The sequence below is a fragment of the Bufo gargarizans genome, chromosome 4 (assembly GCF_014858855.1).
Source record: "Bufo gargarizans isolate SCDJY-AF-19 chromosome 4, ASM1485885v1, whole genome shotgun sequence".
Classification (NCBI taxonomy): domain Eukaryota; kingdom Metazoa; phylum Chordata; class Amphibia; order Anura; family Bufonidae; genus Bufo; species Bufo gargarizans.
In genome coordinates, this window is record NC_058083.1 from 527,175,708 (window position 1) to 527,186,654 (window position 10,947).

The window sequence follows — 10,947 nt, forward strand, 5'->3', positions numbered from 1 at the left end:
AGCAGGCGCGTGACGTCAGTAAGTGAGCGCCGCCCCCCGCACTGCCTGCTGTTACCGGAGCTAAGACAAAGTACCGGTAAGATATCCAAATAATCAGAGTAAAGAGCTCAGCAATGAGCGATGGTTAAAGTAGTTACTGATTACGGTAGTTTATAAATATACTGCTGTGAGCGTCGGGGAGGGGGATCTGTGGATGGCACTGTAGGGGGATCTGTGGATGGCAGTGCCATCCACAGATCCCCCTACAGTGCCATCCACAGATCCCCCCTCCCCTAAACAGTGCCATCATGGCACTGTTTAGGGGAGTGGGGATCTGTGGATGGCACTGTTTAGGGGGGGATCTGTGGATGGCACTGTTTAGGGGGGATCTGTGGATGGCACTGTTTAGGGGGGATCTGTGGATGGCACTGTTTAGGGGGGATCTGTGGATGGCACTGTTTAGGGGGGAGATCTGTGGATGGCACTGTTTAGGGGGGAGATCTGTGGATGGCACTGTTTAGGGGGGAGATCTGTGGATGGCTCCCTGTATTTAATGCAGTGTGTGTGTATATAAGAGTCAGACTCCCATCAATCTGAGTCACCCTCTTGCAGATGTGTGTATATATTGTAGAGTGTGTGCATTATATACACATACACTCTGCATTATAGCTGCATTTCCCACCCTAGTCTTATACTCGAGTCAATAATTTGTCCAATTTTTTGGGGGTAAAATTAGGGGCCTCGGCTTATACTCGGGTCGGCTTATACTCGAGTGTATACGGTATATGAATGCCGTGAAGGAAAATCCTTCATTCAGTCCCTGTGGACTCATGGTACCCAGTCTGTATATCCAGCGAGCCTCGCTTTGTAGGAGTTTTTTGTCCAAATTACTTCCTCTTGGTCCCAGGGATATTTTCTCAATACCCCAAAAACGTAGGACGGAGCTCTTATTTCCATGGAAATATTTTATGTGCCTAGCTATAGATGTATCTTTCTCAGTCTCAATAGTACTCAGATGACCTGAGATGCGGCATCGTAGTTCTTGTATGGTTTTGCCTACGTATAGTTTGGGGCATGGGCAGGAGGCCACATATATCACTCCCTGTGTTTTGCAGGTTATAAGCTGTCTTATTTCATATTCTTTTTTATCCCCAGGATTGATGAACTTCTTTATACGGGGGATATACTTGCAAAAAGAACAGTCTCCGCATGGTGATGAGCCTCGATATCTCTCCTTTAGAATTCCAGGATTGGCAACCTTCTCCAATAGATGGCTATGGACCAGCTGGTCTTTTAGATTTGGGCCTCTTCTATATGTCACAGATGGATTTGGAGTAAGTATCATGCCCAGATCTCTGTCAGATTTTATTATGTGCCAATATTTTCTAAGAATGCCATAGATCTCTCTATTATATTCATCATATGTCCCTATGCATCTAATCACGTCACTCTTTTTGGGTGGCGTTACCTTGAGTAGATCCTCTCTATCTACCCTGTTGGCTCTGTTGTATGCATTTTTTAGGGATCTATTGGGATATCCTCTCTTCCTGAACCTTTGGAGAAGTTGTTTGCTTTCTCTACTAAAGGAGGCCTCATCCGAGAAGTTCCGGCGTGCCCTCAAATACTGGCCAACAGGGATTCCTCTTTTCAGAGGAGAGGGATGCCAGCTGTTCCAATGTAGGTAACTGTTTGTTGAAGTAGGTTTTCGATAGACCTCTGTCTATTTTTAGGTCCAGGAACACAATCTCTCTGTCCTGAATTTCGTAAGTGTATTTCATGCCTATACTATTATTATTCAGTGTCTGAGTGAATTCGTGAAACAGTGAGTGAACCCCATCCCAGAGGATGAGAATGTCGTCAATATATCTGCCCCAAAATATAATGTGGCAGATATATGACAACATTCCCTCCGTAAAGACGTGATTATTTTCCCACCCCCCCTAAGAATAGGTTTACATAAGTTGGGGCACATGACGTCCCCATCGCAGTCCCATTTATTTGTTTATACAATTGTCCCTGAAAAACAAAAAAATTGTGTTCTAAAACAAACATAAGTGATGATAAGACAAACTTATTGTGCTTCTTAAAATTATTGCTTCTGGTGTTTAAATAATATTCTGCCGTGTGTAGTCCTAACATGTGCTGGATATTACTGTAGAGCGAATCTACATCCAGACTTGTCAAGGTCTTTTGTGTCCCTGATGTATGAAGGGAGAGTAGTCACAAACGGTCTTAATATTTGGTCAACATATTCGCTGATGGCCTGTGTTAGATTGTCGTTACCCGAGACTATAGGTCTCCCTGGGATTGGTCTCTTATCCTTGTGCACCTTTGGTAAGGCGTAGAAGGTGGAGATCGTGGGATTTTTGTTATATAGATATTGGTATTCATCTTTTGTTATTATATTTTCTTGAAGTGCCTCATGTAGCAGATTTTTTAGTTCAGTCCGATATTCCTTTGTGGGATCATTAGGTAGGGCCCTGTATGTTTTCTTGTCTCTCAGTAATCTCAACACCATATTGACATAGTCTTTTTTGTCTTGAATGACTATGTTGCCCCCTTTATCACTGGGTTTTATTATGATATTATCGTTATTTTTTAGGGACTCCAGGGCCTCCTGTTCTTGGATGCTCAGGTTGGATTCTATGTGGTCCTTCCTCATTTTTAGTGATTGGATATCCTGTGTGACCAGCTGGACAAAAGTCTCTATTTCTTGAAACTGTGAATTGTGGGGTGATTCTCAATTTTGGTTTCAATGTTGAGAAGGGGGGGGGATCAGGAAGAATTTGATAACCTTCACTTTCTTTCTGTAATTATTCCAGTATTTCTACACATCTTCTTTCATTCTCATATAGTTTTCTTGCATCATGTGATGAGCGCGAAATAGCAAACAGGGATCACAGCAGCATGTCCGGTGTGTGTCTGTTTATTGGAAGCCAAGAGTGCACACACAAAAAAGTACGACGTTTTGGCTATGCAGTAGCTTTTATCAAGTATGTGATGAGCGCAGTGACGTCAAAGCCTGCTCTTCTTGATCCTCCTCCTCCTTCCCTCAGACATCATCCTCCTCTGACTCCTCTTCAGACTCCTGCTGACTTGTCACAGATGTAGTAGCCCCCCCCCCCTCCCCTAGCATTGCGACTTTCTCATCTTCCAGCTCCTCGACGGCTTGATCAATGACATGACGGAATGCACGCTCCAGAAATAAAGCATAAGGTACAATGTCACTGATGGCGCCCTGGCTGCGACTGACCAGTTTGGTGATCTCATCAAATGGCCGTAGAAGTCTGCATGCGTCGCACATGAGCAGCCACTGGCGCGGTGAAAAGAAACCAAGCTCCCCAGAACCTGTCCTGCCGCAGAGTTCGTACAGGTAGTCGTTAACGGCACGTTGCTGTAGGCAGCAACAGCGGGGACCACCCTCCTTGGGCTAACCTGGGTACTGTCGTCAGAGCGCTGGGTGGCGGCCTTTGCTACCTACTCTTCCTCATCCAATGCCAGGAATGGCTGTGCATCGGTAAGGTCTGGGAATGGATGGGAAAATAATACCTCTGGCTCGAGTGGAGGGGCTATGGTGGTGGTGGTGTCTTTGGGGGTGCACACAGCAGAGAGTGAGGATGGTGCAGATACAGAGGATGAGGAGGGTGCAGAAGCGGAAGGCTGAGTGAGCCACTCAACCAACTCTGGTGCGTCCTTTGACGTAATCGCACGCACCTTCTCCAACTTCCCACTTAGGCTCCGGCCTGGTGCACCTGTCCGACCCCTACAACCCCTGCGGAACGGCTGCCTCTTCCTCTGCCTGTCATTTTCAAAAAGACCCTGTGCCAAAGTCCCTAGAGAAGGGCAGTATTTGTGAAAGCAGGTATATCGCAGGCCTCAATCAGTATTTGGTGGAAGCAGGTATATCGCGCCCCTCAATCAGTATTTTGTGGAAGCAGGTGTATTGCAAGCATCAATCGGTATTTGGTGGAAGCAGGTATATCAAACCCCGTAATCAGTATTTTCTGGAAGCAGGTATCTCGCAGGCCTCAATCAGTATTTTGTTGAAGCAGGTATATTGCACCCCTCAGTTTTTGGGGGGGCAGCCGAATCGCATACAACTGCTGCACAATACAAATGCACTATAATATACTTTCTATGTTAGAAAGTATATTATAAGTATATCACACACCTCAGTATATCACAGCTATCAATATCACACCTATACCAGTCCTTAAAAGGACTTTTGTGGCCCTATTAGCTAGCGTTTGGTGTCTCTTACAGTCTGTCCCTGCTCCACACAGCAACCTCTCCCTACACTGGCAAAAAGACTGTAAAATGGCTGCCAGATCGGGTTCTGTTATAGGGTAGGGGGGGGTGTCCATGTGCTGAAACGTCTCAATTGGCTGTCCTCTCCCACCTGATGGATGTGTCATGGGTCAAAGTTCGGCGCAATGCAAAAGAATATGGTGCATGCGAACATCGCCATATGTTCGCATGTTCGGGAAATCGCGAATGCGCAAAGTTCGCCACGAAACGACCGCCGTATGCCATCCATTTTTTTTTTTGCGGATGCATTGTAACAATGCCTAAAACGGACAAGAATAGGACATATTCTATTTTTTTTGCGGGGTTACGGAACGGACATACTGATGCGGATTTGAAATGAATGGGTCCGCATCCTATCCGCAAAAAACACAAACAGAACGGACACGGAAACAAACAACGTTCATGTGCATGTAGCCTTAGGGCTCGTTCACACGAACATTTTTTGCGTTCCTTATACAGAACAATTCATTTCAATGGCTCCGCAAAAAAAATAAAAAAATAAAGGAATGTACTCAGTTTCCAAATTTCCATTCCGTTGAAAGATAGAACATGTCCTATTATTTCTCGCAAATCACGTTCCGTGGCTCAATTTAAGTCAATGGGTCCGCAAAAAAATTGAAAAAACACACTTACGGAATGTACTCTGTATGTCTTCCATATCCGTTCCGTTTTCGCGGAACCATCTATGGAAAATCAGTTTTTTTTCTATGTAATTACTGTATATGCCATATGGAAAAACGGAACGGAACCGGAAACACTACTGAAACAAAAAACGGAAAAACTAATCAGTTAAAAACAGCCCACAAAACACTATAAAAAGCCATACGGTCGTGTGAACGAGCCTTTAAATTTGTTTTCCACAAATTCCCTCAGGCTCTCCTCGTTTCTTACCATGTCCCAGTTGCTCTGGATAACCCGTCTAATTAAATCCGCTGCGGGGCTAAACTTGAAAGTGAACGCAACCCTCCCCTTGTTCTTTTTTATTGCGTCTCTTTTTTTCGCTATTTTTTAACAGTTTTTCTTGCGTATACAGATCTACTTTATTCATAGCTGCCTCTATGTTCTTTTCTGGATAACCTCTCCTAACTCCACGGCCTGTTTGACGTACCCCTCATTTTCAACCCAATGTATTGTCCATAACGGACAGATTTCTTCACGCCTGGAGGATGAAAAGGATCGTGGTGCAGTAGCGAATTAGTAGCGGTAGGTTTTTTCGATAGCTCCCAGGGCAGAGAATCCCATCTTCAACAATAACCGAAACATCAAGAAACTCCAAAGACGTTCCACCATCATTTAGTGTAAATCTCATATTCATATCGTTGGTTGCATTAAGGAAGGATACAAATTCTCTGCGCTGGGATTCAGTGCCTGACCACGCCATGAATACATCGTCCACGTGTGTGTAGCAAAGAGAAGGTTTTTTTTTTTGGAGAAGATATATTGTCCTCAAATGTAGCCAAGTACAAATTGGCAAAGGTGCACGATACCGGTGCACCCATCCCAGTTCCGTATATTTGTTTGAACCACTGTTCGCCAAATTTGAATACATTGTTAGCAAGAACAAAATTCTATGTTTCTTCAACGAACTGGCGATAAACATCACTCTTACCAGTATTGCCCAGATCATCTATAACCGCCCTGTACGGAATACGGGTGTATAGGCTTTCAACATTTAGCGACACTAAGCTGAATCCCTTCTGCCAATGAAAGTCTTTCAGCGCCAGGAGGAAGTCGCCAGTGTCGCCCAAATAAGTAGTTATTTTTTTTTTAAGAAGTGGTCCGAGAAGCCAGTCGACGTATTTAGAAAGCGGTTCAGTCACTGACCCAGTCTCTGCCACGACAGGGCGGCCAGGGACTTACCAACCTTTGGTACAAAGTACCATGTTGGTTTTTTAGGGTATGGTGGTACCAATTTATCAGTAATACTGCTAGGAAGGAAATCCACAGCTATAGACCTATCTAGCTATTCTATAAGCTGCGTCTGTACGACTGATCACGTGTTCATTTCTCATACACAGAAGTATCTCCCAGCTGTCTATTTGCTTCCTGCAAGTACCGTATTTTTCGCCCTATAAGACGCACTCCCCCCCCCAAAAAAAAAGTGTGTGTGGGGGGGGGGGGGGAAATGGCAGTGCGTCTTATGGGGCGAATGCTGTCGTTTACACTGATACACCGCCGACCGCATGCTGCACAGTATGGTCGGAGGTGTATCAGCGAGGAGGTGCTGGGAGCCGGCCTCTTGTTTTGTAATGGCAGCGGGGCCCGGTGCAGTCACTATTCTATTGCACCGGGCCCCAGCCCCCAGCCCCACTCACCGTACTAATCGTATCTAACTGCAGGCAATGTTTAACTATAGAAAATCTTCAATCCAGCAGCCTGTACTTACAACCATAGCAGGCAGGAGGCTGGGCGGGCGGGCGGGCGGGCACTGGCAGCGTAACTCACTACGTCACGCGCCTGCTCCAACCACTTTATAAATGAAGCAGGCGGCGTGGGCACGTGACGTAGTGAGTTACGCTGCCAGTGCCCGCCCGCCCGCCCAGCCTCCTGCCTGCTACGGACGTCAGTACAGGCTGCTGGATTGAAGATTTTCTATAGTTAAACATTGCCTGCAGTTAGATACGATTAGTACAGTGAGTGGGGCCCGATGCAATAGAATACAGTGACTGCACCGGGCCCCGCAGCCATTACAATACTGTAGATGACAGTGTCAGCCACAGGGGCCCAGATGTGTGAGAAGTACTTTGCAATCAAAATCTGTAAAAAATGACCAGTGAAATACGAAAGGTGCACTTTGGAATATGTGCCCCTTTGCCCACCTTGGCTGCAAAAAAGTGTCACACATCTGGTATCGCCGTACTCAGGAGAAGTTGGGGAATGTGTTTTGGGGGGGTCATTTTACATATACCCATGCTGGGTGAGAGAAATATCTTGGCAAAAGACAACTTTTCCCATTTTTTTATACAAAGTTGGCATTTGACCAAGATATTTTTCTCACCCAGCATGGGTATATGTAAAATAACACCCCAAAACACATTCCCCAACTTCTCCTGAGTACGGCGATACCACATGTGTGACACTTTTTTGCAGCCTAGATGCGCAAAGCGGCCCAAATTCCTTCTAGGAGGGCATTTTTAGACATTTGGATCCCAGACTTCTTCTCACACTTTCGGGCCCCTAAAAAGCTAGGGCAGTATAAATACCCCACATGTGACCCCATTTTGGAAAGAAGACACCCCAAGGTATTCCGTGAGGGGCATGGCGAGTTCCTAGAATTTTTTTTTTTTTTTGGCACAAGTTAGCGGAAATTGATTTTTTTTTGTATTTTCTCACAAAGTCTCCCTTTCCGCTAACTTAGGACAAAAATTTAAATCTTTCATGGACTCAATATGCCCCTCACAGAATACCTTGGGGTGTCTTCTTTCCGAAATGGTGTCACATGTGGGGTATTTACACTGCCCTGGCATTTTAGGGGCCCTAAAGCGTGAGAAGAAGTCTGAAAAAAATGTCTGAATGGAGCCTTACAGGGGGTGATCAATGACAGGGGGGTGATCAGGGAGTCTATATGGGGTGATCACCCCCCTGTCATTGATCACCCCCCTGTCAGGCTCCATTCAGACGTCTGTGATTTTTACGGATCCACGGATACATGGATCGGATCCGCAAAACGCATACGGACGTCTGAATGGAGCCTTACAGGGGGGGTGATCAATGACAGGGGGGTGATCAGGGAGTCTATATGGGTGATCACCCCCCTGTCATTGATCCCCCCCCCTGTAAGGCTCCATTCAGACGTCCGTATGTGTTTTGCGGATCCGATCCATGTATCAGTGGATCCGTAAAAATCATACTGACGTCTGAATGGAGCCTTAAAGGGGGGTGATCAATGACAGGGGGGTGATCAGGGAGTCTATATGGGGTGATCATGGGTGATCAGGGGTTAATAAGTGACAGGGGGGGGGTGTAGTGTAGTGTAGTGGTGTTTGGTGCTACTTATTACTGAGCTGCCTGTGTCCTCTGGTGGTCGATCCAAACAAAAGGGACCACCAGAGGACCAGGTAGCAGGTATATTAGACGCTGTTATCAAAACAGCGTCTAATATACCTGTTAGGGTTAAAAAAAAAAATCACATCTCCAGCCTGCCAGCGAGCGATCGCCGCTGGCAGGCTGGAGATCCACTCGCTTACCTTCCGATCCTGTGAACGCGCGCTCACAGGAAATCACAGCTCTCGCGAGATGACGCATATATGCGTGACTCTGCGCAGAGCTGCCACCTCCGGAACGCGAATCGGTCCAGAGGTGGTTTAAAAAACCTAGGTGCGTCTTATAGGGCGAAAAATACGGATAATCTCTGGTCATGAGAACTACATTTCCACCCTTGTCTGCTGGTTTCACAATTGTGTCGTCATGTATACTAAGCCAATGCAAAGCAAGTTTTTTTCTTTTTTTACTAATGTTTTCATGCCCTCTGGGATACACCCGAGCCCTGGCATCTCTCAGTACGCGTTTGTAAAATATATCTATGCTACTCCCAGCGGGCAAAGGGGGATAAGAAGATCTCATCCCTGCACTGAATCTATCGAACGCCAATTCTCCTACTGTATCTTCACGCAAATCCATTTCTGTAAGTGACTCCAAACAGGAGACCTCAGTCTCATCAAATTTGTTAAAGATATTAAAACCCGGATAATGAGCGTCTACCGGGATTTCACCAGTTTTTTTTAGATTGCTGTTGTATCGTCATCTCATTAATATATTTTTTCAAATGCAGTTTACGGATGGATCTGTATAAATCAATTTCATACCTCACTGTGTCGAACTGGTCAACCAAACTGTATCCCAGCCCTTTATTGAGGACTGAGATGCAGTGCGGCGACTGCTCGTACCCTAGTAAGGTTGATAACTCTGTTCTCGTTAGCGTCGCTCACGGCATCCGGGTCTATTGCCTCCAAGAGACTTGTTTCTTTCGGCGGTTTGACTTCCTGACATCTTACCTTTCTTTTCCTTCCACTTCTTCTGATCCGGTGTCTAAAGGGTCTCTTTTCTGTGTCTGCTCAATTGGACCATTCAAATCATCCGTGGTCCAGTAGTCACTCCTCGCCCTGTGCGTCGTCGTCTTCGTTGGTTTACCGGTGTCATAATCAAACTTATCTCTGAGGAACTTGTCCTTTTTTTCTTTCCTTGATTTGTTTGTTTTATCACCAATCTTTTATTTAGTTTCTTTTCAAAGATAAGTAATTGATTCTCGGTTAACCTGGTTTGTAATTCTTCCTTTTTTTTTTAACTCTTCGTTCACCAGTGTATTCCAGCTCATCCCTTTTTAGGACTAGCTGTAAAATCCGCATGGAGAAGCTCGCATGTAAATCTTTCCATTCAGTAACAAAAGCGATATCATCTTTATATTGCATAAGGTCTTTATAAAACACAAAGTCCTCTAGGGACTCGTTCACTTTCATTATAGGACCTGAGTGAGTTAACTGTCCAAAACAAGCGAACCTCCTTGTCCGCTACTTGTGTAATCTTCAGCTCCAGAGCCTTAGTGCTCAAGGACTGGAGGGTGTCTTTGCGATTGCATTCTGTGAAAAAGGCGTCCAGCCCCTTCTCTGTCCTTATTCAGACAAGCTACTACGTTTTCAGATGCCATCCTATGTAATTCCGAGACAGAAAATCACTGCGTGCTCTGCCCCTGAAGGTCCATAGCTATGCAACAGTAGATTAAATGAATGGGGGCGGCGCTGCTAGATGTCCCTCTTTCAGGTAATAGGTTTCCTTCGTATCTTGTCAAATGCACAGTATAGTTGGTGCTCAGCCCGATATATATATATATATATATATATGTAGATGCATTAAATCACGTAGTACCTGATGAAGAAAAGGCGGCGGCTGTCACGGCAAGTAGGGATAAGAGGAACACAAAGTAAACAAACTGCAACAGGAAAACAGACTAGGCCCCAAATCTAGGAGGAGGGAATGGTAACCTCCTAACAATCCCAGAGCCTCTGACTGCTGACAGTATGAGCAAGTCCTGATGGTGAACTGATCTCATACGCTGGAACCTAAGCCCTGCTGACACTGTAGCAAACCCTAACTTAGGGAGAGCGGGAAATGAGACAGCCGACACCTTCCACCGTGAAGGGCCCAGCGTCTCCCTGAGACCTAGAAGTAACACACGCACAAAGTTGCTTCTATATAGTAATTTATTATATTGTGTCAATGGGTAGACTTGTTTTTAATAAATGAAAAAGCGTCAGGGGTTACTACCACGCGTAATGATGCTAAAAGGAGGTGCAGATTTGCACCGTGAGGTCAGTGGCGCAGCAGGGCAAAACGGACGTCGCCATTCAGCGTTCTATGTGAAAACAGGTCCGCCCCAGCGCCATCTTTTCTACTCATTTGTATATGGAAGAATAAACGAACGTAACTGCAACAGTGGTGAGTGCCGCCTTCTTTTCTTACGTGTGTGCATTAGCCTCAAGGAAAAGGGCTTCAAACGTGGATGACTCTAGGGGCTTTGTGCCACGACTGGTCGTCCAGGATAAGAAAATGACAGCACCACACCTGACCAGGGATTGTGCCTTGCTCTGGAGTTCAGCTCTGCGCAGTTAGGGCTGAATAGAGTAATTCGGCACAAAAAAATCCTCAATGCAAATTTTTTGCATC